General features: G+C 40.0%; 1 pseudogene; it reads left to right on the forward strand.

The window, feature by feature from the left end:
• The first annotated feature begins 174 nt into the window (after positions 1-174).
• Positions 175-25465, forward strand: LOC143274266 (vomeronasal type-2 receptor 116-like; annotated as a pseudogene).
• Positions 25466-26524: the final 1059 nt, after the last annotated feature.

Here is a 26524-nt window from a genome sequence, read left to right on the forward strand (position 1 = left end):
ATAGAAGAAGCTTTTCAGAATCAAAAAGTGATCATAGATACACTAATCACCAAACTGATGGAAAAAACAAAATATATAAAGTATACAGGAAATCAGATCCAAAACAGAATAATTGAAGTAAATCAAAACCAAAAGTAGGTGGAACAGGATATTAAAGTTGCCATCTTTACGTTGATGGTGGAGATAAACAAGAAAGGGAAAGTCCTGCTGCACCAGCTTGAGAGTCTTGCAAAGGACCATAGAATGAAACTTATGCAACAACAGCAGGAAGTGGCTGGGCTTTCCAAGCAGTTAGAGCACGTCATGCATTTTTCTAAATGGGCAGTTTCCAGTGGCAGCAGTACAGCATTGCTTTACAGCAAGCGGCTGATTACATATCGGTTATGGCACCTTCTTCGTGGAAGGTGTGATGCTTCTCCTGTGACCAACAATACCATCCAGTTTCACTGTGATCCTAGTTTCTGGGCCCAAAATATTATCAACTTGGGTTCTTTAGTAATCGAAGATAAAGAGAGCCAGCCACAAATTCCTAAGCAGAATCCTATCATGGAACAGAGTTCCCAGCCACCAGGTGGTTTACCTTCCAACCAGTTATCCAAGTTCCCAACACAGATCAGCCTAGCTCAGTTACGACTCCAGCATATGCAGCAACAGCATCCCCCACCATGTTTAATAAACTTCCAGAACCACAGTCCTAAACCCAATGGACCAGTTCTCCCTCCTTATCCTCAACAGCTGAGATATCCACCAAACCAGAATGTGCCACGACAGATAATAAAACCCAACCCCCTGCAGATGGCTTTTTTGGCTCAACAGGCCATAAAACAGTGGCAGATCAGCAGTGGACAGGCTCCGCCCACAACTGCCAGCAGCTCTTCCTCCATTCCTTCCAGTCCCACAATCACAAGTGCAGCAGGATACGATGGAAAAGCTTATAATTCACCCATGATTGATCTGAGCGCGCCAGTGGGAGGGTCTTACACCCTTCCATCTCTTCCAGATATTGATTGTTCAAGTACTATCATGTTGGACAATATTGCAAGGAAAGATACAAGTGTAGATCATGGCCAGCCAAGACCTCCATCAAACAGAACACTGCACTCACCAAATTCATTAGTGCCATCTCCAGGCCTTGCAGGACCTGTTACTATGACTAGTGTCCATCCCCCAATACGTTCACCTAGTGCCTCCAGTGTTGGGAGCCAAGGAAGCTTGATCAAATGGACACACAGGACCCATAGGAAGGTGACCACAGAGATTTGCATGGCAAAATTGTCCTTCAGGGTCCTGCTTCACAGAGGAAACTGCCAGACATTCTACAGCACACAGAGAAAAGTGACTGAGAGACTCTAGGCCTGTGGACTGAAAACAGATGCCCCAAATTTACAGAAAAACATTAGGTGACTATGCGGGCTGCCAGCTGTCTCTGTCTACTGTCACAAGACTCCCAAAAGTTGCTTGTGCCCTTCTTCTGTTTCTCAGATATTATATCCTTCTGAGGCCTTTGCTGGAGTTGAAGACTAGATAGTTATAATCTCCTCAGTCATGATAAAAGATAAGTTAGATATGAAACCTTAGACTCACAAATATAGGATAGATAGGATATTGATACAAGTTTAATTTTGTGTCTTCTTTAATTTTGCCAAATACAAATAGACTAGATATTGTAATTGTAATTCTTGCTAGATAACTGTTTTTTTATATGTAATTTTACTATGTGAAAGTTAAAAACTTCCTTTTTAAAAAAAAATAAAAGAAAAGGAAAGTGCTGTGGATAACGCTCTGTATAAATAGAATGCTGATTGGCCAGTAGCCAGGCAGGAAGTATAAGCAGGACAAGCAGATGAGAATTCTGGCAAGTGGAAGGCTGAGGCAGAGAGACACTGCCAGCTTCCGCCATGAGAAGATGTTAAGATACGGGTAAGCCACGAGCCACGTGGCAAATTATAGATGAATAGAAATGGGTTCATTTAAGATACAAGAATAGTTAGCAAGAAGCTAATGTCACACACTGATACATGTGACATTAGCAGACTCTGGAAGAGACTTGAATGCACCTTGTGACTACTGAACTCATTGTAGTAGTCTGAAGTTTCTTGTCTTAGGACACCACTGGCTACCTCACAATGGCACCTGTAAAAAGGAAGGCTGCCTATGATAGAACAAAGTAATGAATGCTGTTTTCACTTGGCTTTCTGCCTTGTAAATGGAGGCTAATTGGGAAAAAATTTAAAGACTCACACCTTGATCGTATGAAAATAGTGATTATTAAAAATCAAAACGTATTTTGCATCAGATCTTGGAGATAAGATTGGGAGAAAAGGACAGAAGCTCCCAGCATTGCTCTGCCCATTCACACACCTATTATGCATTATATATCTTGACATTTACATGAAAAACGAAAACACACTTACAGCACATCCAGGGCAAACTCTTTCAAGTCCACCTGCACTTCACTGCTCTGCACAGCAATAAGGTAAAAAACACAACCTGTCACCACCTCTCCATGCTTGTCTTCATTCTGCTTCATTCTCCAAAAGCACTTGGGGTGAGTGAGGTGGGACATGAGGAGGGGGATGTTCAGGAGCCAGAAGAAGAAATGCAGAGTGAGCATCATGTCCTGTCTCCAAATCTCTAAGCCAGTTGTGTGATCTGTCGGTGCATATCAGCTTATCAAATGGATAACCATGTATACACATCGGTTTTTATGTCTGCTGCCCTCTGAAGAAAATACTTACATGGATGAGATGCCTTGCTTTCCAAGAGTCTCCATGACCCTGGAGAAATGTCCAGCATTCTCTGACCTAGGGCTCTACAGCTGATGTCCACAGCAGAGGTAAATCATGGGTTGGAAAACAATCTGAGGACATCTCAGCCTTAGGTCCTATGACATCAACTCATACCCCTGGGTATTGAGGCTCATGGGAGAAAACAATGTTGGGCAGATTGGTCCCAGGACAGTGACAATGAGTTATTTGTTTGAACACCTTTAGAAATGATCTCAGCAGAATGGATAAGAAGATGGACGGATAGATGTGAAGGAAAAGAACTGAAATGACCCATGACAATCAGAGTCCATGTGGACACACTGTGTGTTCTATTCCCAAGTGCAAATAAGAAAGACTCACTCTCATGTGTATGGCATCCACCATTCATAGATCATGAGCAGTATGGTCCATGCTATGTCCGTCACAGAGACCAAATATCCAACCAGTATATCTGCTCTCCATTTTCTGATGCTCCAATAATCAGATGAAATCCACAAATTCCTTGGCTTATATTGTGTACAGAAATGCCCAGGCTATCATTATCCATGAGAAACTAAGTTGAGTATTTGGTTATAAAACATGACCTCCTTCTCTGAAGTCAGTTCCTTCTGATGACCTATTCCTTCAACTTAATCCTTTTTTATCAATTTGCTCATGCTTATCTCAAAACCCAGTAGTGACTCCAAAGCAGCGCTGTGTCTAGTAGCTTAGAACCCTTTAGTAACTGGGAATAAAGCCTGTGTTCAACGTGTAAGCTGTTCTTATTCCATTGTCATGCTCATATAATTGTGGCTGCATTCTAGAGTATGTATTGACAGTGGGAAAGCTCATTGATGAGTGTGGGCTGAGGAAACACCTTTAGATGATATGAACTACAGAGCAAACAGCACAAACATAGAGCAATTACTTGGTGTGGAGGGTAGAGATGTTATTTAGTCCTGGAGATGAGGTACACAGGGCTGGTGTTCTCTGGATCTTGTGGAATATTTAAAAATCAACATTTAACACATGCATGGCCCCCTAGTTCTGTGGTGAGCTGCCTAAGACTGTGTAAGATGTGGATATAGAGAGATGTGATGGGAGTAGATGTTCATATGAAAATGAGAAAATTCATGTTTCAAAACTGAATCTGTATTGATCACAGCAATCAAGAATAATGCTTCCTTTCTACTAATTATTGTTAGTTTTAAATTAGTGCATAACACAATGGGATTTAGTGTTGCGTTTTCATACGTGTGTACCCGTGTACTTTACTGATGATTTCTCCTTTATTACCCACACTTGTCACTCATTTCCTATTGATTTTCTTACTCAGTACAAGCAGCTGCCTTCTGAGTTCAAGTCATATGTGTGTATGTGTTTCATATGAGAGAATATGTGGTAAATTTACACAATGGAGTGTTACTCTGCTGTTTCAAAAATGACATCATCAGCTGGGCAATGGTGGTGTATGACTTTAATCCCAGCACTCATAAGGCAGAGGCAGAGGGATCTCTGTGGGTTCACGAAAGCCATCATGAAATTACAGGCAAATGCATATAATAAGAAAAAAGAAACACCTTGAGTGTGATAATCTATGCCCAGCATGATAAATATGGAATGTATTCACTTATGTGTGGGTATTAGCCATTAGATAAATGATAACCAACCTATAATCCATAGACCCAGAGAGGTTAGGTATAGAAGAAAGCTCTCAGAAAATGCATGAATCTTTCAGGGGGAGAAATAGAATAGAATTTATGGGTGGAATGTGGGTGGGGGACAGGAATGGGGTGTCAGGTGGGCAGGAAGAAGAGAAATGGGTTTGAGGAAGGGAATCTGGGGAGAGACAACTGGAATTCAAGAGCAGTTGATCTCCTAGGTTGCTGAAAGTCATACAGACCTGCTCAGCTCATCATTCACTGTTCAGTTAAAAATGTTGGACTTTCTAACCACTATAGTTTCATCCAGTGGAAATAACAATAATTTTAATTTTTCCCGTCACAATCAAATTTTCTTTTCTGATTAAACTAGAGTGTTATGTAAAAAAGAAAATAATGAGAATTCAGGTTCTTTTCCCAATTATGCCAAGTTGTTTTTGTTGTTAACATTTGATCATTTAACATGACAATTTTTCTGGTAGGTGATTTTTGCAAAACTAAGAAATCACACTCTTAATATGGTATTAGTTTTAAATTTTTTATTAATTTTTAATTTGTGTGTATATGTGTTTGTACGTGCACACATGCATTTGTGTGTAAACACAGACACTTAAAGTGTGAGTGTGGAAGTCAGAGGGTAGTTCTCAGAATCTATCCTTTCCTGTCACTGTGGGATCCTGGAGTTGGTCTCAGAGCCTCAGGTCTGTCTGTATCTCTTGCCAGTGAGACATCTTGCTGGCTGTGATATAAGTTTTTAGTACATCTGCTGTTGTTACTAAAAACAGAAGTTGATCAGGTAATATGGCAGTTTAGAAGCCACGCTAGAACTAGCAAATGATTATAGTTGGGGAAACAAAGGGAACGTGATTATTTCATCACTCCATCAGCTGCTTCTCCAGTCCCTAGAATATAACTACTCAATATTCCAGTATCCACGGTGTCAGCACTCATTGCAAACAATAGTCTGAAGATATTTATTGGAAAATCCCAGATACAAGTCATTCATAAGTTCTAAGTGTCATTTTAAGTAGCATGATAAAATACTGTGTCTTTTCATTCTTTCTTGTTTGAGACATGAATAACTTTGTCCAACATGTCCATATTGGACACGCTACCCACTAATTAACATCTTGGCTATCAGACAAACAGTCACAGCATCTGAATGCTTGTGTTCATATAACACTTACTGAATTTTTTTATTTGAGAAAAATTAGAGTGTTTGGACATTTATATGTCTTTTCATCTAGGCCTTAATTTCTTTTATGTGGTTGTATTTGTAGAATTTCTGTTCTGACAATTCTAATTCCTGTCATAAAGGAAAGTGTTTTAAACTACATAATAGTTATATTAGAATTTTTACTTAAAAATTAAGGAAACCACAGTCTCCATTTCACATTTAATTTAATTATTTTTCCCATTTTTTATTAAGAAATTTTCTACTAACCCTACATACCATCCACAGGTCCCACCTCCTCCCTCCTCCCACCCCGACCCTCCCTCCCAAGCCACTGCTTATCCCCACATCCTCCAAATCAAAGTCTCCATGGAGAGTCAGCAGAGCCTGGCACACCCAGCTGAGGCAGGTCCAAGCCACTCCCGGCCTCACCAAGGCTGCGCAAGGTGCCACAAAGCAAGCACTGGGCTCCCAAAAGCCTGACCATGCACCAGGGACCAATACCCAGTCCCCCTCCCGGGTGTCCCCCAAAGAGTTCAAGCTAAACAACTTTCCCCCATATCCAGAGGGCCTACTCTAGTCCCATGGGGGCTCCAAAGCCACTAGTCCACAATTCATGGGTCTCCACCAATATGAACAGTCATCTCTGCATGTCTTCCCATCATGATCTCACTGTCCACCCCCATCCGCTGAATCCCTCCTCTCTCCACCCGACTGGAATCCCGGGGCTCAGCCTGGTGCCTGGCTGTGGAATCCTGCATCTGCCTCAATTAGTCCCTGGGAAAAGGTCCTATTATCACTGTTAGGATATTCACTAGACCGGTCACTGAAGTAGACCAGTCCAGGCACCCACTGCATCACTGCCAGAAGTCCAAGCTGTGGTCATCCCTGTGGATTCCTGAGAGCTTCCCCGGCACCCTGCCTCTACCCATTCCCATGATGTAGGGCAAGGGATGGCAGACTGCAGCCCACAGCTGGAGAGGCTAGCTGACAGGGAGGGACACATGGATTGTCCAGCACAGGAGAAGTGGGTGGGATCTGCATGAGGCGGCTGAGGGTGGGGGCAGTGGCTGAGGGCAAGGAATGAGGGGTGAGAACAAAGGGAAATGGGAGGGTCCAGCTGGAGCAGGGAGGGAGTGGGAGATCAGGAAAAGGGATACCATGATGACTTGAAACTTTAAAGGACTTCACGAATAAGAAAATTATCTCTGGCAGAAATGAATCCTATAGTTACATATTATTAAATAGAAACTATGCCTTATATGAAAATCAAAATATGGATGAATAGACTAGTATATCATCTTTTTTGGAAAATTCAAAATTACTGATTGTGTTCTCTTGGAATTGAGGTTTAAATTTTTCTCCAAATGGACTTCTCTTTCTATTTAATAATGTTATTTTGTATGCTGTGGTGTCCTGTGGGTTTTGCTGTTTATACAATATTTTGATTAACTTTTTGAATATATAATCTCTCATATTTACATCATACTCACCACCAAGTCCTCCCAGATCCAGCCCTTACCTCACCTCCAGCATTTTATCCTCTGTATTTTATGTAAGCTACTATGCCATATATGTTGCCCATATACTACTGGATATGTGGTCATTTACTATAACATGGTTGATCTAGCAGGTGCCATACCTTTAATAAAACCTGATTCTCCTTCTGGAGGCTGTCACAGTTCAGTAGCTTCCCAGCCATGGGGATTAAGGAGCCGCTCCCATCTCCATTCTTGGTTAAATGCATTGCTCATCTACAGGCTTTGTTCTGGCAAACAGAGTTTGTATTAATTCATGAGTACAGCAATCCTATTTTGTACAGAAGATATTGCTTTGATGAGGTGGTCCATAACCTCTGATTCTTGAAAACCTGTTCTTATCTTCTGTCATGGTGGTCCCTGAGCCTATGTCAGTGGGTTGATATATTTTTCCAAATGTGACTGACCATTCTACTGACACTCACTCTCTGCACTCTGATGACTTCTGGGCATCTGTGTTAGCGACTCTCCACTGCACAAATGTGCTTCGCTAATGATGTCTAGAGATGCACTAAGCAGGAAATGTGGAGATATGAATTTAGAGGACTGTTTGATACTATGTTCACTTAGATAACTAATAGGAGTGATTTGCCCTTGGGGATCTTGACCAGATTCTATCACCAGGCATGCATTTCTGTCTACTGAGCACACCTTGAATCCAATAAGAAAGTAGTTGGTTACCAATAGAACATTTATGCCACTGCTGCAGATAAGGCATATCCTGCCTTACCAGTTGTTACCATATCTAGCCTGTAGAGGGGTACTTTCATTTCTATCTTGATGAGTTTGATTTTAATTTATCATTATATACATTTAAATTTTCTAATAAAAGAATAAAATCAAACACAAAAATACACAACCCCTAAAATATGTGTGTATATCATGAAACTATCAATCTTTCTATGATAAAATTGCTTGCTTTCTTGATATCTTTGAAGCCTTATATAACCACAGTTACTATTCATTTATGTATGTAAATGAGCATGTGATATCAAGGAGCTAGTCACATTTGTCTTCTCACACTGATAAATGAACTTGGTTTTAGGATACATATGACTGAACATAGAACACATTATGGAGTTCTGAGAGCTAAACTTAAACAGATAATTTCAGACTCCAAACAGGAATACAACAACAACAACAAATACCCCATATTATACTGAAGGAATTGTATAAAGGCACGTCATTCTTAAAATTACAAAACTCACCCAAATATTTACACATATTCTTTTTCCAGCATGATTGTAGCACAGAATTAAAAATTTGTATCTTCTTACAAAAGATGGATAGACCTCATGATCCTGGAACACTGAGGATAAAAAGGTTTCACTGTGTCTTTTATCCTCTGAAATGGATGGAGAAAGAATTGTCTTTTGGAATCCACTACAGACAATCTTAGACACCCTTGCATTGTTGTTACAACACTTTATTCTTTATCTAAGCCATGACACAGGCTGTAATTTATTAAAGAAACCAAATAATATGAAGCCCATCCACAGTTAACCTATTCTTATTTGATTACTTCAAAAACCAACCAATTTCTAAAGAAGAATTACAGGGTATCAGAGATTAGATTATTATTAAAAGTTGTGGTGAGACACAATAATCTTCCTCAAGGTACAGGAAACTGGATGCAAGGTGATATTTAGTTAAAGTTGAGTGGTTTTCAGAATAGGAACCCTCTCACCATCTGTGCACAATGATCTACAGAGAAGCTGCTGTAGTGTTCACTAGGGGAGGAATACCATCTGCATTTTATTTTATTGTTCTGCAAAAGACCCAAAGCAAATTTTACCATCGCATCATGGAACAAAACCCACGGACAACCTGATCTCACATGGCAAAAAGCAAGAAGCAACACCACTGAAGCCAGGAAGAGGACAGAGATGCCCACTCTCCCCACTCCTTTACAAAACTGTGGTTAGGGTACTACCTGGATCAATAGGCAAGAGAAGGAAGTCAGAGAGGACACAGAGAGAAAAAGAAGTCAAACTGCCCATATTTGTGATGCCAAAAGTTCTACAGAAAATAATCTAGAAATCATCAACTGATTCAGCAATTTTGGCAGAAAGAAAATCGACTGCTCAAATGAATATCTTTCCAATTCATCAATAACGAATGCACAGAGAAGAAATTCATAAACATATTCCCATTCACAAGAGTCTCAAAAATTATCTAGTAATAAATCTGAACAAAGAAGTCAATATACTCTATAATGAAAAACTTTAAACCTCAAAGAAACAGAGAAACACAATAGAAAACAGACATTCCATATAAGTATATAAGAATTTAAAAAAATAAAACCAGAGATGAAAGTGGACAGATTACCACAGGAATAGGACATGATGTCGGCTCAGCTTGGTAACATTTCAGCTGTCTGTGAGGGAAAGAGGGCAAGCTTGAGTAACTCTTCATGGATAGGGAAATAAAGCTGACATAGTTGATGACACATCTATATTTTTGTAGCTTAGAAGAGAGAGAAGGAGAAGGAAGGCTGGAGCCGACACACCACTATTAAACCTCTGAATATTGTCTATATCTCTGCAGGACCTCAATCACACTGTAGTATCTGTACATTAATTAAGTAAAATCAACCCTGGTTCAGGGATCTCAGCCTGCAACTAGTTGAATAGAATTAGCCATAGAGCATTCAGATGAATCAGGAATATAGACAAAGAGACATCACAGGAAGGGGTAGGGAATGATGCAGAATTTCGTGCTTTGTTTTGCTTTGGGACAAATGGAGAGACATGTCTATTGCTACATCTCCAGTGAAACAGGAAGGTCAGATGGATGTTTCTCAGTCTCTCTAATTTAACAGATTTTACTCTCACATCTGATTTTTGAGTCTTTGTTATTAAATAAAATGATAACATTTTAGTTTAAACTTACGTAGAACAACCACCATGTACCCAGACCCGGGGACTGGAAGTCCCTCAAAGCTACAGCCTGAGTGGCTGTGACTATGGGGCTGTGGGGCTGAAGACAGTAATTAAAGTATCAGTAGATTCATGTGCAGCTGCTGAGCTGACAGAAGAACATCACTGTATGTTCTCATAAACCCATAGGAAGAGAGATTTGAACTTCAAATCAGGATTGCCCTAAATCATTCAAACCATTGCTGTGCAATTGAGTTGATTTTTATGACAATTTTCTTCTTTCTGATTGTTTCTCCCTACAGCTTATTTTTGGGCCTTTTGATGCTACCCTGAGTGAACAAAGGTTTTCTTCCCTGTACCAGGTGGCCCCTAAGGACACATATCTGACACTTGGCATTGTATCATTGATGATTAATTTCCACTGGAACTGGGTTGGGCTGTTCATCATAGATGATGACAAAGGTGCCCAGATTCTGTCAGATTTTAGAAGTGAGCTGGAGAAAAGGCAGTCTGCATAGCATTTGTGGAAATAATTCTAGCTATCAGAGGTTCATTTCTGACCACACCCTGGAAAAATCAGGTGCAAATCCTAGAATCATCAGCAAATGTGATTATTATTTATGGGGACACTGATTCTCTGTTGATTTTAATAGTAAATATAAAGCTGAAGTTACTTACATGGAAAGTCTGGGTCCTGAACTCACACTTGGATCATTTCAAATTTGATAACTTTTTCCTGTTAGACACATTGCATGGGACCCTTATTTTTCACACCATAAGGAGAAGATCATTAATTTTACAGATTTTATCCAGACAGCCAATCCTTACAAATACCCACAAGACATTTATCTTCATAATTGTAGCTTTCATTCTTCAATTGCTCCTTTTTGAGGGAAGACTGTAAAATTGTGCATAACTGTCTGTGTTTGCCTCCTTGGGATTTTTGCCAGGGAACAGGTTTGATATGGCCATGAGTGAAGAGAGTTACAATGTGTACAATGCAGTGTATGCTGTGGCCCGCAGTCTACATGAGATGACTCTCAACCAAGTACAATTTCAAACTCCTGAAAAAGGAAAAGAGATGGTATTCTTCCCATGGCAGGTAAGGGAACTCTGTAGTATTATAACATTAGCAACATGCCACTCTAAGGGTTTATAAATGCGCTAAAACTAGACAATGCATAGTTTAGATTATTTTGTCAAAATCTATGACAGAGACTGTGCAAGGAGGAGTCTGCTTATCTTCCATATGTAGTTGTATTGCAAAGGGTCATACAATATTTTTCAATAATAAAAGTCCATTAACCCCAGAGATTTCACACAGCAGAAAAGACAGACAGAGAATTGTCATAATGGACATGGATATTTCTAAAATGCTTATGTTACATAAATGAACACTCATAAAATCATTCATTTCACATAGTGAAAATCTAAATATTTTCAAAACTTAATTGATGTGATTAAATACTCTTTTTTATTTTATTTATTTTGTTTTATGAATATTAGTGTTTTGACTGTGTAGCAGGAATCTTAAAAGTTCTTATTAATAAAATCAAACCCGGATATCTGGGTGAGGGGGTCAGGTCCCCTGGCACTGGAGTTACAGACAGTTGTGAGCTGCCATGTGGGTTCTGGGAATTGAACCCCAGTCCTCTCTAAGAGCAGTTGGTGCTCTTAACCTCAGAGACATCTCTCAGGCCCAGGTATGAATATATTTTGAAAGAAGGTGGGAGTTTTCTCCATGTGCATATATGACTTAGGAGTGCTTGGTTCTAAGATTTCTAATAGAACTGATTGGAATATTTTAGAACCATAATGATGTTTTCAATATCCTTGGGTATAATTTGATTGATATGAGTGATACCTATGTTAAAGGCGCTTTTCACAATAGGGGTTAAAATCAGGAGATGCTGCCTAATTCTGCCTCTGTTGCACATCTCTGGAGTTTATGTAACTAACGTAAGAGCATGCATCTCTTCCAGCTGAGCCCTTTTCTAAAGAACACTAAACTCATCAATCATGCTGGAGACCAGGTGGTCCTGGATTGGAAAAGAAAATCACATGCAGAATATGACATTCTTAATTTTTGGAATTTCCCAAAAGGTCTAGGGATAAATGCAAAAGTAGGAACATTTTCTCCAAATGATCCAGAGGGCCAGAAATTGTCCTTATCTTCTCACTTGATACAGTGGGCCACAGGATTAACAGAGGTGAGTTTCATCTTACTCCATTATTTTGACCTGTATGTACATTTCAAAAAAATGTATTTCTGTGTGTTATGACCCTTTCCTGCCCACACAGGACCAATTTATAAACACATAATGACCACCGATATAGAGGACTGTCTTCATATATAATTTTTCTGAATGAAGTATTTATTTTCCAATCTGACCATTTATTTAATATACTATATACTGTATCTCTTTCAGGATGACTTTCATCATTGTCATAGATCATCTGACAAAAGATTTATTTTGGACCCATCTTGAAAGGTTTCAGTCAATGGTCAGTTGGCCTTTTACTTCTAGGCCCCTGTCAAGACAGAAAAGCATGATGGAAATATTTAAATGTGTTACTTGTTTGTTTTGCTCTTTGCATTAAAGGAGGTTTTCCTTGGGTCACAGTTTGAAGGTATATTAACTCACTGCAGGAAGTCATATTTTTAGGTGGTAGAGATAGCTGTTCACATTGCATCAACCGTCAGGATGCAGAGATAGCTGAATGCCACTGTTATCATCCTTTCTTCCTACATTCATTAGGGACCAGGACCAATAAATAACTTGAGGTCACCCACTTTAGAGAGTTTTTTTACCTCATTTAACCTGTAGCTGGAGTTTTCTCCAGTCCTGCCTAGCACCATGGTCCCTGAAACCACTTATAAAATAATCCCTCAGAAACTTACATTAATTAAACTCCTGGACCATTAGCTCAGGCCTACCATTGACTAGCTCTTACACTGAACTCAGCCCATTTCTGTTAATCTATATGTTGCCATGTGTTCTGTGGCTTTACCTTTTGCCTTTACATGTTGCTCCCTGGACAGCAGGCTGGCATCTCTCCTTGGCTGCCACCTCCCAGCTGCTCTTCTCTGTTTGTCCCACCTCTCCTATACTTCCTGCCTGGCTACTGGCCAATCAGTGTTTTATTTATCAATCAATCATAGCAACATATATTCACAACATACAGGACATCACACAGCAGTAACCTAATGTAGAAAACCTTTCACAGTAGTTCTCTTAGATTGGTTTCCACGGTGATTCTAAGATGAACCACTACCGTGGAAGACAAGATGAATACTTACCATGAAAGAAAAAAATTATTTTCCTTTCTATCCAGGAGTCAAGAGACAATAGGTTTGTAGTTTCACCAAGACATGCTAACAAGGACCTAAATTCTTACTTTTATGCCTCATCTCATAATCTTTCAACAATTTTTCAAGACAGTGATGTTATTAGGGTCAAGCTTTTACTACATGGGCCTCTGAATGACTCACCTTAGCAATAAAAAGTTCAACTATCTGCATTTAGAAATATTAGCATAAATAAATTAATAATTCTATATTCAAAAACATTCTACTGGAGGTTCCATAAAACATTACCCTTTGCTAACATTCATTTTATTATTCTAAGATTCCTCAGTCTGTATGCAGTGAGAGATGTCATCCTGGATTCAGGAAAACCCACTGAGAGGGGGAGGCTGCCTGTTGCTATGACTGGAAACAATGCCCAGAGAATGAGATTTCCAATGAGACCGGTACATGTCAATCATGCAGAAAACATCACAGCTCTCCACATCTGCAATGTCCAAGCAAAGGAAAAATATCTGTAAGTGAAGTGCAATCAATTCACATCTGTAAAGACAATCCTCTTCCTTCCAACTGTTAGAAAACAACACATTGAAATTCATTTTCCCACTGAAATAACACATTCTTGATTTAAAATTCATACCTGCTTTGTATTCTTGAACCAATGTGAGCATAACTGCCTACAGAAAATCACTCTTCCCACACCAGTGCTGTATAATTCATTTCATAATAAACTTTGTCTTGGTTTCTTTTCTACTTCTATGAAAAGGCACCATGACCAAGCAACTTATGAAAGAAGATATTTAATTAGCTAACTATTTAAGACTGTTAAGAGTCCATGAGGGCAGAAGAGAAGCATGTGTGGTAGGTTAAGTGAGAATGGCCCCCATAGGTTCATACGTTTGAATACTTGGTCTACAGTTGTGAAACTGTTCGGGAAGTATTAAGAAATGTGGCCTTATTTAAGGAGGTCTGTTATTGAGGGTGGAAATGGTGCTTTAAAGCCTGCTTCATTTCATTCCCAATTCTCTCTCTCTCTCTCTCTCTCTCTCTCTCTCTCTCTCTCTCTCTCTCTCTCTCTCCCTCCCTCCCTCCCTCCCTCCCTCCCTCCCTCCCTCCCTCCCTCCCTCCCTCCCTCCTCTCTCTCTCTCTCTCTCTCTCTCTCTCTCTCTCTCTCTCTCTCTCTCTCTCATCATGCCTATAGATCAGATGTTAGCTCTCAGCTATTTTTCCAGCTCCATCCTTCCATCCTGCAGCTTGCCATGTTCTCCATCTGGAACTGTGAGCCTGCAGGTTAAATTCTTTCTTTTATTTGTTGTCTTGGTTATGATATCTCGTCACAACAGTAGAAATTTAACTAAGACAGCATGACAACAGGAACAATTGAGACTTTACATACTGATCCACAAGTAGGAGACAGGGAGACACGCTGTGAATGACAAGAACCTTAAAACCTTTCTACAGCAACAGCGCTGTCTCAAAAGGTCCAGATCTCCTAATCCTATTTTCAAATAGCTCCACTAACTGGGGGCAAGTCATACAAATATGTGATGTAAGGGGGGACATTTTCATTCAAACCACCGGAGTTTACTCCCTTACACCCATAGTCTTGTGAGCCTATCATAGCTTTATTTTTAACTTTATTTAAATTTTAGGATAACTCTAAAAATACAATACATCTTGAGCACAGCCTTCCTACCCTTCCCTCCACCCACCCACTCAAACTCCCCTTCTTCCACAGATCCACTGTTTTTCAGTTTCCTTCCAAAAATGACAGGCTTCTGGGTGATATGAACTGAACTTGACATAACAAGATGCATAACATAAGATTTAGCATAAACTCTCATATCATGGCTGGACCAGACAATCCAGTAGGACAAAAGAGTCCCATGTGCAGGCAAAAGATACCTCCACTTCCAACTGTTATGAGTCTCACAAAAATCCCAAGCTAAAAAAACACAGCATGTATTCGAAGGCCTAGCACAGACCCATGGAGGATCTCTGATTGCTGTTTCAGTCTCTGTGAGCCATGGTGAGTCCTGTTTATGTGATTCTTTGGGCCATTTTCTCCTAGTGACTTCAACCTCTCTGGCTCCTACAATCCTTCCTCCTCCTCTTCTGTGTAGTTTACCAAACTTCCTATAAAGTTTAGCTATGGGTCTCTGCATCTCATAAGCTGCTGGAGTAGGTCTTCCTGATGATAACTGGGCTAGGCACCAATCAATGATGATATCAGAATATGATTAGAAATCATTTCATTGACTTTTTTCTTTGTTTCCTTATTTCTTTTTTCTTTTAAGTAGTGTGTGGTTCTCTTCTAAGACTCTGAGAATTCAGCTTCATGTTCCTGGCCATCCAGCCAGTGTCAACTATGGGTTGTTTCTCATGACTTGAGCCTCAAGACAGATCAGTCACTGATTGGCCATTCCATAAGCTTTGAGTCACCATTACCCCAGCACAGCTTGTTGGCAGGGCAGGTTGTGCGTGAAAAGTTTGGTTGCTGATTGGTGTCCAATTCCCAACAAAGAGAGCCTAGCCTGATGAAATAAGATGGTTTTTTTAGGCTCCATTGTGGGAGCCTGTTTTCGGGTTCCTCGTGGCTTTACCCAGCAGGTCCGCAAAGAGGATGATTAGGACCACGGGCCTGAATGCAGGTGTCTGAGATGGTCTGCACTTTCCTGTGCTGCTGCACCCCTTGGCGTCTCTATAAAACCCTGGACCAGAGACAGGGCTCATTGGAAAAGGTTCCAGGCCTTCTCGAGGCTATCCTTTATTTTCTATCTGTTTATCTCCACAAGATTCTCCGCAATAAATCCTTCTATCTAATATTTCCTGCTGCTCACACTCAAGAAAACTCTGGGGAGCTGTGGGGTTGGTGCGTAAACGCCCCACACTCCATATCCTACATTACTAGGTATCCTCTCAAGGGTTAACCTCATAGCTTCAAGAAAGTCTCCACTGTACCAGATTTCCACATACTTCCCTATATATCCACCTATTCCAATAGTCTCTCCTCCTACTCTCTTCCTGTGTCCCCCACTCTACACCTCATCCCTCCCATTCTCATCTCCACCTGCCCTCAGAACACCCACAAAAATCAATTACATTTCCCTTTCCCAGGAAGATCCATTTGTCACCTCTAGAACTCTTCTTGTTACTTAGCCTCTGCTTGTCTGGGGATTGTAGTGTGATTATCCTTAACAGCTAATGTCCACTTATTGGTGAGTACATATCATGTTTGTCTTTCTGGTTCTGGATTACCACACAAAGTATGGGTTTTTTTCCTAGTTCTGTCCATTTACCAACAAATTTCATGATGTCATTTTTTTTCTAACAGAGGAATAATACTACGTTGTGTAAATGTGCCACATTTTCTTTATTCAGTCTTTGGTTAAGATATATATAGAGAGAGGGTTTCCAGTGTCTAGCTATTATGAACAACACTGTTGTGATCAGGGTTGAGCAAGTTTCTTTATGGGAGGATGGAGGATCCTTTGGGTTTATGCCCAAGAGTGGTATATCTGGGTCTTGAGGTAGGTCAGTTCCCAATTTTCTGAAGAATCACTATATTGATTTTATAGTGGCTGTACAAATTTTCACTCCCACCAGCATGGAAGTGTGTTCTCCTTGCTCTGTGTCTTCACTAGCATAAGTAGGCACTTGTGTGATTGATCAGAGCCATTCTGACTGGTGTAAGATGGAATCTCGAAATCTTTTTGATTTGCATTTCCATGATGGCTAAGAATGTTAAACATTTTTTGGATGTTTCTCAGCCATTTTGGTTTCCTCTATTGAGAATTCTCTGTTTACTTTCAGACCTCATCTTTTCATTTGCCTATTTGGTTTGTTGATGTCTAGTTTCTTTAGTTCTTCATATCATTTGGATATTTGCCCTCTGTTTGATGTAGAGTTGGTGAAAACCTTTTCCCATCTGTAGACTGCCATTTTCTCCTATATATGGTATCTTTGCCTTAGAGTAGCGTTTCAGTTTTATGAGGTCCCATATATTAGTTATTTATCTTAGGGCTTGTGGTATGGGTTCTCTGTTCAAGAAGTCACCTCCTGTGCCAGTGGCTTCAAGGATACTCCCAACTTTCTCTTCTGTTAAGTTCAGTGAAATTGTTTTCTTTTACAGTGAGTCTGCTTTTATGTTGAGGTCTGATTCATTTGAGTTCTATGCAGGATGATGACTACAAATCTATTTGTGTTCTTTCACATGCTGACATCCAGTGAAATAAGTACCATTTGTGAACGATGTTTTCTTTTTCCATTGTGCCTCTCTGGCTTCTTTATCAAAATTAAGGTATCCATAGGAGTGTGCATTTATGTCTGGGTCTTCCATTAAATTCCATTGATCAACCTATCTGTTTTTATGCCAATACTTTATGGGGTTTACTACTATACTTCTGTAGTGCACTTTTAAATCAGGGATGGTGATACCTCCAGCAGTTCTTTTATTGTACAAGATTGTTTTACCTATCCCGGTCTTTTGCTTTGCCATATGAAATTGAGTCTTATCTTTTCAACTCTGTAAAGACTGAGATTGTGTTGCAATTTTGACATGGATTGCTTTTGGTAAAATGGCTGTGTTTTCCTATGTTGAACCTACTGAACCATGAGCATAAGAAATCTTTCCATCTTCTTAGATAGTCTTCATTTTTTTCTTCAAACACTTGAATTTCATGTTATGCAAGTCTTTCACTTGCTGGGTTAGTGTTTCCCCAAAAGATTTTATATAGTTTATGGCGATAGTGAAGGGTGTTGTTTCCCTGATTTCTTTCTCAAACACTTTGTAATTTGTAAAGAGGAGAGCTACTGAATTTTTTAATGAAACTTGTTCCCAGCCACAATCCTAAAGGGTTTATCAGCTCGAGGAGGTCCCTGCAGAATTTTGGCATCAATTACGTATACTGTCATATCATCTGCAAATACTGATACTTCCAATTCTTTCTTTTCAATTTGTATGCCCTTTATCTCCTTCAGTTGTCTTATTGCTCTAGCTAGAACTTCAAGTACTATACTGAGTAGTTACAGAGGAAGTACACAACTTTGTCTTATTCCTGAAATTAGTGGAATTTCATGAATTTCTCTCCATTTACTTTGATGTTGGCTACAGACTTGATGTAAATTGCCTTTGTGAAGATTAAGTTTGCTCCTTGTATCCCTAATCTCTCCCAGACTTTTCTTATGAAGGGTGTTGGATTTTGCCAAAGGACTTTTCAGGATCCAATGAGATAATCATATACAATTTTCTTTCTTTCAGTTTGTTTATATGGTAATTATATTTATTGATTTGCATATGTAGAAAGATCGCTTAATCTCTGAGATGAAGCCTACTTGATTGTGATTGATGATCCTTTTGATATGTTCTTGGATTCTATTTGCAAGAATTTTATTGTATTTTCACCTGAATTCAAAAGGAAAATTGGTCTGTTATTCTCTTTCTTTCTTGACTCTTTTCATGTTTTGGGTATCAGAGTGACCATGATCTCAGAAAATGAATTTAGCAATTTTCCTTCTGTTTCTAATTTGTGGTATAATGTGAGGTATGTTGGTATAAGCTCTTCTTCAATGTCTGGCACTGTGCTTTTTTTTTTTTTTTTTTTTTTTTTTTGCTTGGGAGAGTTTTAATGACTACTTCTATTTCCTTAAAGGTTATAGATTATTTAAATTGTTTATCTGGTCTTTGTTTTTCATTTTATTTTATTTTACAATACCATTCAGTTCTACATATCAGACATGGATTCCCTTGTTCTCCCACCTCCTGCACCCTCCCCTTCCCCCCAGCCTACCCCCCATTCCCAACTCCTCCAGGGCAAAGCCTCCCCTGAGCACTGAGATTGACCTGGTAGACTTAGTCCAGGCAGGTCCTGTCCTCTACTCCCAGACTGAGCCAAGCATCCCTGTATAAGTCCCAGGTTTCAAACAGCTAACTCATGCAATGAGCCCAGGACCTGGTACCACTGCCTAGATGCCTACCAAACAGATCAAGCCAATCAACTGTCTCACCTATTCAGAGGGCCTGATCCAGTTGGGGGCCCCTCAGCCTTTGGTTCATAGTTCATGTGTTTCCATTCATTTGGCTATTTGTCCCTGTGCTTTATCCAAACTTGGTTTCAACAATTCTCGCTCATACAAACCCTCCTCTTTCTCACTAATTAGACTGCTGGTGCTCCACCTATGGAGTAGCCATGGATCTCTGCATCCAGATCCCTCAGTTGTTGGATGGGGTTTCTAGCATGACTATTAGGGTGTTTGGCCATCCCATCACCAGAGTAGGTCAGTTCAGACTGTCTCTCGACCATTGCCAGCAGTCTATTGTGGGGGTATCTCTGTGGATTTCTGTGTTCCTCTCTAGCACTTGTTTCTTCCTTTTCTTATGTGATCTTGATTTAATTTTACTAAGTTGCATCTATCCAGAAAAATTTTCCATGTCTCTTAGATTTTCCAATTTTTTTTTGAGTACAGTATGACCTAGTGATTCTTTGAATTTCCTTGGTGTCTGTTGTTATGCCCTCCCCTTGTCATTTCTGATTTTGTTAATTTGGGTATTACCTCTCTGCCTTTTAATTAGTTTGGATGGCAGTATATCTATTTTGTTGATTTTCTCAAAAACCAACTCTGTGTTACATTGAATCTCTGTATTCTTCTCTTAGTTTCTATTTTCTTGATTTCAGCCTGCAATTTGATTATTTTTGCCATCTTCTCTTCTTGGGTGTTCTTGCTTCTTTTTGTTCTAAAGCTTTCAATGAACTGTAAAGTTGCTGGTATTAGATCTCTCCACTTTTTATGTAGACACCTTTTTCCAACATTTTACTCAGAGTTAATGTCTATATTTGGGGTTTGGTGTGTTTCTTGTGTGCAGCAAAACAATAGATTCTGTTTTCATATTCATTCTCTTACCTATGTCTTTTTCTTGGGAAATTGAGTCCATTAATATTAAACATATTAATGATCAATGATTGTTAATTCCTGTTTTCATAGTGGTGGTGGGTTTAGAGTGTGTGTGTGTGTGTGTGTGTGTGTGTGTGTGTGTGTCTGTGTCTGTGTGTGTCTGTGTGTTTCTGTTCTTTTTTTTTTTTTGTTGGTATGAGATTATCTATTGACATAATGTAGTGGATGTAGTTAACCTCCTTGGAGTTTTGGTTGGAGTTTTGCTTCCTATACCTTCTCTAGGGCTGGATTTGTGGGTAGATATTATTTAATTGTGACTTTGTCATGAAATATCTGGTTTTCTCCATCTAAGCTGATTGGGAGTTTCGCTGGATATAGTGGTCTGGGCTGGCATCAGTGTTCTCTTAGACTCTACATAACGTCTCTCCTGACTCTTCTGGTTTTCAGAGTCTCCATTAAGAAGTTGGGTGTATTCTAATGGGTGGGCCTTTATATGTTACTTGTTTTTTTTTTCTTTTTGGGCTTCTAATAGTTGTATTAGAACATTGTTCTGTATGTTTAGGGTTTGATAATTATATAGCTTGGAGATATTTTTTCTGGTCCAATCTCTTTGGTGTTCTGTAGGCTTCTTGTACCTGTATAGACATGTCCTTCCTTAGGTTAGGAAAATTTTCTTCTAAGAATTTCTTGAATTTATTTTCTAACCATTTAAGCTGGTATTCTTCTTCTATTATTATTATTCTTGGTTTGGTGTTTACATAGATTCCTAAATTTCCTGGATGTTTTATGTTAGGAATTTTTAGATTTAACATTTCCTTTGACCAAGGAATATATTTCTTGTATTGTATCTTCATCACTTGAAATTCTCTCTTCCCTCTCTTGAATTCTGTTGGTGATGCTTGCATGTGTAGTTCCTGTTCACTTACCCAGATTTTTGATTTCCAGAATTTCCTCCATCTGTGTTTTCTTTATTGCTTCTCTTCCATTTTCAGGTCTTAAGTAGTTTCTGTCACCTGCTTGTTTGTATTTTCCTGTCTTCTTTGACATTCTTTAAAGAATTTATCAATTTCCTCCAGTTTTTTTATTTTCTTTTCCTCAATTTCGTCAAGGGACTTTTTCATTCCCTCTATCATCTTCATAAAGTTGTTTTTAAGGTTGCTTTCTTGTACTTCAGCACTGTTGGAATGTTCAGGTCTTTCTGTTATAGGGTAGCTGGGCTCGGTGGTGCCATATTGCCCTTTCTGTTGTTGATTGTATTCTTACACTGGCATTTAGGCATCTAGGTTTGCACTCATTATACATCTTTAGATGTTAATTCCTGACTGTCTGTTGAATGGGTGTTTTGTTTCTTGGATTGGATTCTGTTTCCTCTTTGGTCTTCTGGCCTAAGTGGCCAGGGATTCTGTTGACTAGGCAGTTTATAGGGTATCTCCAGTGGGGTTTTGTGGCCTGCAAGACCTGTGGGATTTGAATATCAATCTGGCCTCTGTGTTCCAATAACCTAAGTGGCCTCTTGTGTTCTGGGTATCTGCTTACTATCTGGGATTCCTAGTATTGCATAGGCTCCAATAAGGCAGAAGTTTTCTGCAGAGGTTGCAGGCTGGGATAGGGGATACAGATGGTGTGCAGTGGGGGCTGCTGGGGTAGCTTTGGTGAGTGTTGGCTAGCAGTGGGCAGTGTCTTACCTTGGGACTCCAGAACCAGCCTGGCCTGAGGTAAAACAGAAGTCTTCTGCCTAAGGTGTGGGCTGGATTATGGAGCCCAGAGGAGGGAGTACAGTCTTGGGCTGCAGGACATGCTTTAAAGAGTGTTAGGCAGCAGTGGCAGAGCCTGACCTGTGGTTCCTAGGAACTGCCAGAGCTGTTTGCTGGATAATGGATGTGAGTGAAGGGAATGCTAGGGTCCCTAGAACCAACCTGGCCATTGGTGAAGCAGAAGTCTTCTGCTGAAGTTGTGGGCTGGAATATGGAGCCCAGGGGAGATAGGGCAGCCTGGAGCTGTTGGGAATCCTGGGGTCCCTAGGACCAGTCTGGCCTCCATTAAAGCTGCCATAATTGTGGGCCAAAATATGGAGATGAATAGAGATTTTTCCTCTATTTTCTTCTGGCCTTAATGGACTTTTCCTTTATACTTTGATTTCCAACTTTGTGTTTTATGCTTTTGGGGTTTGTGTGTGCATGTGTGACAGAGTGAGTATTTAATTGTTGTTTTGTTTGGTTTGTTGTGATTTTGTTTTATCTTTTTTTAAAAAAGAGAGAAAGACAGGGTGTGCAATTGGGTGGACATGGAGATGGGGAGAATCTGAGAGGAGTTGGGGGAGTGCAAAATCATGATAAGAATATATTAGATAGGGAGTGTGAATGGTAATGTGATGATATAAAGAGATTAAATATATATATATCAAAAATTAAAAGTGTATAGAAATATGGACATTATTAAGACATTGAAAATATAGCAGAAAATCCATAAGCATATATCATAAGCCAAGAGTAAATTGATAAGATATCAGGAACAGAGAGTTCAAACACTTGACTATAAAGACATAAGAATACATGAGTAGTATCTTTGCAATGTATCTCTGCAATGCAGAGATACTGCTATACAGAGTTATGAGAACAGTGTCACTGATGAAGTGGTTCAAGGCTGCAAGAATTTAAGTATTTTAACTCATTCGCGCTCCTTCATAGAAGGAACAAACTTAGAGAACACCATGGAATTATGAATGTAGATGCATTTGGAATACAAGAGAACATCATATAAGATTTCCAAGGATTTCAAAGGACATCCTCTCTATTGCACTGAACTCTCGTGCCCTCTTAAGAATGGAGATGTATTAATGAAGAGGCAATGACAGAGTGAAATTAGGTTCATGTGATGTATGCCAGTGCTCTAGTGACTTGTAAAACAGATACAGCAATGTCACTCCAGGAGAGGATACCATAGGAGTAACAACAGAGAAAGCATGGGTGTTGCTTAATATCTGTCAGCATGAAGTAGAAGGCAAATTGTGTTTAATCCTTCTGTATTTGTATCTGAAAAAAAGCAAGGTGGTTCAGATATCATTGCAATGTTCTCGAGCAGGTAAGTGACTTAGAATAAAAGGGGGAACCTGAGTATGCATTCATAACCACCTGCATTTCTGCCAGATGTGGAACAGTGCATGAAGTGTCCAGAAACACACTATGCAAATACTGAGAAGAGCCACTGCCAACATAAGACTGTGACATTTCTGGCCTATGAAGACCCTTGGGGAAGATATTCAGCATCATGTCCCTGGGCTTCTCCTCACTCACAGCTGTTGTTCTTGGGGTGTTTCTGAAACACAGAGACACTCCTATAGTCAAGGCCAATAACCGGCATCTCAGTTATGTCCTGCTCATCACTCTCCTCCTCTGTTTTCTCTGTCCCTTGCTTTACATTGGCCATCCTAGCACAGTCACCTGTATCCTACAGAAGAACATATTTGGACTTCTGATCACTGTGGCTCTTTCCACTGTGATGGGAAAAACTCTGACTGTACTTAAAGCCTTCAAGATCACTACTCCAGGGAGAATAAGGAGGTGGCTGCTGATTGCAAGGGCCCCTTATTTCTTTTTATTATTATTATTATTATTATTATTATTATTATTATTATTATTATTTTACAACACCATTCAGTTCAACATAATAGCCACAGAATCCCCTGTTCTCCCCCTCTCGCCCACCCCTCCCCCCAGCCCACCCCCCATTCCCACCTCCTCCAGATCAAGGTCTCCCCCGAGGACCGGGGTTGACCTGGTAGACTCAGTCCAGGCAGGTCCATTCCCCCCTCCCAGACCGAGCCAAGTGTCCCTGCATAAGTCCCAGGATTCAAACAGCCAACTCATGCAACGAGCCCAGGACCTGGCACCAATGCACAGCTGCCTCCCAAACAGATCAAGCCAACTGACTGTCTCACCCGTTCAGGTGGCCTGATCCAGTTGGGGGCCCCTCAGCCTTTGGTTCATAGATCCTGTGCTTCCATTCATTTGGTTATTTGTCCCGGTGCTTTATCCAACCTTGGCTTCAACAATTCTCGCTCATATAAATCCTCTTCTTACTCACTAATTAGACTCCCAGTGCTCCACCAGGGGCCCAGCCGTGGATGTCTGCCTTCAGATTCCTCAGTCCTTGGATGGGGTTTATGGCACCACTATTTGGGTGTCTGGCCATCCCATCACCACAGCCAAAACCTGGAAACAACCTAGATGCCCTTCAACTGAAGAATGGATAAATAAATTGTGGCACATATACACAATGGAATACTACTCAGCAGAGAAAAACAACGACATCACACGGTTTGCAGGCAAATGGATGGATCTAGAAAAAATCATCCTGAGTGAGGTAACCCAGACTCAGAAAGACAAATATGGTATGTACTCACTCATAGGAAGATGCTAGATGTGGAACAAGGATGACTAGACTGCTACTCACATCACCAGTGAGGCTACCTGGAAAACGGGACCCCAAAAAAAGACACGGAGAAATGGACAAGATCTACATGAATAGCCTGGTCATGAGTGGGAACAATGAAGGGCGACAGTCGAGGGAAAGAGTGGGAGATCCTAGCTGGATCAAGAAAAGAGAGGGAGAACAAGGAATAGGAGACCATGGTAAACGAAGACCACATGAGAAGGTGAGAAGGGGAGGAAGCAGAGAGCTAGGGAGGCCCACGGAGATCCACAAAGATACCCCCTCAAAAGACTGCTGGCAATGGTCGCGAGACGGCAGGAAATGACCTACTCTGGTGAAGGGCCCCTTATTTCATCATTCCTATATGCACCCTGCTGAAAGTTGTTCTCTCTGTAATCTGGCTGGAAACCTCTCCTCCATTTATTGACAAAGATGTCCTTTCAGAAAATGGACACACCATCATCATTTGAAACAAAGTCTCAGCTATTGCCTTCTACTGCATCCTGGGATACCTGGGGACACTGGCTATAGGGAGTTACCTCATGGCTTTTTTGTCCAGGAATGAGCCTGACACATTCAATGAAGCCAAGTTCCTGGCTTTCAGCATGCTGGTGTTCTGCAGTGTCTTGGCCAGCTTCCTCCCTGTCTACCATAGCACCAAGGGGAAGGTCATTGTGGCTATGAAAATTCTCTCTATCTTGGCTTCTAGTACATCAATCATTCTTAGGCATCATCATTGTTCCCAAGTGCTACATAATACTATTAAGACCAGAAATGAACTCACTTCATCACATTAGGGACACAACATATGATAGAAGAACAAACCTTAAAACCTAGCTCCCATATTTCTTAAATTAAAGAGTTTTGATGTATAATTGTTCTCCACTCTCTGAATATGCACATATGAAGTCATAATTTGGAATTTGATCCCATATGCTATTATTTCTTTAAGTAATCATATTAGGCTAAATGAATTTTGCATCAATCCTCTTATTCATGTTGGAATATAGCCTGCAATTTGAGTTCTCCTCTTACATTCACTATTACTTTTGTGTTATTGATTTCATTTACTGATGAAATGCTAATTTGGGAATTTTCCACTTGGATCATTCACATATTTTATTAATTTGACCACTAGATTATTCCAAAAAAATTATTTCTGCTGTCAATAACATATGTTGATGAACAGTTTCAAGAGTTATACATGTAAATATTAAACATTTTTAAATTTGACATTCATTACAACAAATTTGTGTTAATATAGTGTTTTGTTTCTGAAGCCCTTGAGACCATTCTCCAAATTGTCATGTGTTCTTTTCTTATATGTTTTATTCTGAAGAAATTCAAATTATTCACATTCGATGCAGCTTTTCATAAAGATTATACTGTACCATACATACTAAGTTATTGCAAACTCAGGACCTCATTTTATAACCCAACTCCAAATGTCAACCAGAACAGCCAATTTGCAGTCAACACCAGCAGCCTCTCTTGAATTATGATGCCCTGTGCAAAATGCCCAGATGTAACTACTCCCACTGACTCTGTACTCACTTCTCTGTGTTACTCTAAACATCCAAGCAGCCTTCATCTTGTCACTTCGTCACAGTCTTTCACCTTTTGCTAAAGGAGTGCATATTCCTTCAACTCATACAGACTGGAAAAGACCTACAATCCAGGAAGGCCATTTGCAGCCATTGAAGCAGAGGCTTCTCTATATCCTGGACTCCAGATAGAATCAGCAGAAGATACTTGGCACTCAGCTTCAGAACCTGTCTGTGTGATGCCTGTATGTGAACAAAGACTTAGTGAACCATGTCTGAGAGAGCCAGATCAGTCAGGAAGACAAGAGTAAATAAAAATCCATTAAGAAGATGGGGACTGGCACACATTCTT

The sequence above is a fragment of the Peromyscus maniculatus genome, chromosome 1, assembly GCF_049852395.1.
Source record: "Peromyscus maniculatus bairdii isolate BWxNUB_F1_BW_parent chromosome 1, HU_Pman_BW_mat_3.1, whole genome shotgun sequence".
Classification (NCBI taxonomy): Eukaryota; Metazoa; Chordata; class Mammalia; order Rodentia; family Cricetidae; genus Peromyscus; species Peromyscus maniculatus.